Source organism: Penaeus monodon, chromosome 19 (genome assembly GCF_015228065.2).
Source record: "Penaeus monodon isolate SGIC_2016 chromosome 19, NSTDA_Pmon_1, whole genome shotgun sequence".
NCBI lineage: Eukaryota > Metazoa > Arthropoda > Malacostraca > Decapoda > Penaeidae > Penaeus > Penaeus monodon.
Window position 1 is genome coordinate 13,994,410 of NC_051404.1, and position 570 is coordinate 13,994,979.

Genomic DNA, 570 nt, shown 5'->3' on the forward strand with positions numbered 1-570 from the left:
AAAATTTTATAAGCTGCATAGAATAGGTATTGAAGACCTTAAAACCTATACACAGTAAATAAACCGTACTGTACCTTAAGACCGGTGTTTATTGTGTTGGTATCATTCATAATTTTCTAATCACACACCAATCAACTACACGTTACACCGCCTTCAAATTTTCACAATTTTACAAGATGTGTGTTTATACAGGAAGGTTTGATTTTCTATAACATTCGAAGTGATTAGATATGAAGTTGGCATACATTTGATTTAAATTTGCACTAGTGTCTAAAGGGACTTTCCAACCAGGAGTACCTGACATCAATGACACAAGTCGATCTCAGCAGTACGAAGGAAATAAGTTCATAAATATTTGAGGTAAGTAAACGCTCTACATAAAACTGTTATTTATTCAATAAAGTGGCATAAATGTAGCTCATAAAACTGATAGCATACATGTTTTAAAAAGTAAATACATCAAATTTTAAAATGCAATTTGTCATACACGCAGTTGAGCATCTGAAAATACACATGCAATAGGTCTCTACTCCATAATACTTTCACCTTTTTTATCCTATTTATATTTAT

The 570-nt window shown here is 31.4% G+C and overlaps 1 protein-coding gene across 1 annotated transcript in view; it reads right to left on the bottom strand.

The window, feature by feature from the left end:
- Positions 1-377: 377 nt before the first annotated feature.
- Positions 378-570, bottom strand: part of LOC119585066 — a gene marked incomplete in the record, with an annotated part of 8,982 nt that continues 8,789 nt past the window's right edge. The window contains 1 exon segment of the mRNA XM_037933683.1: positions 378-570.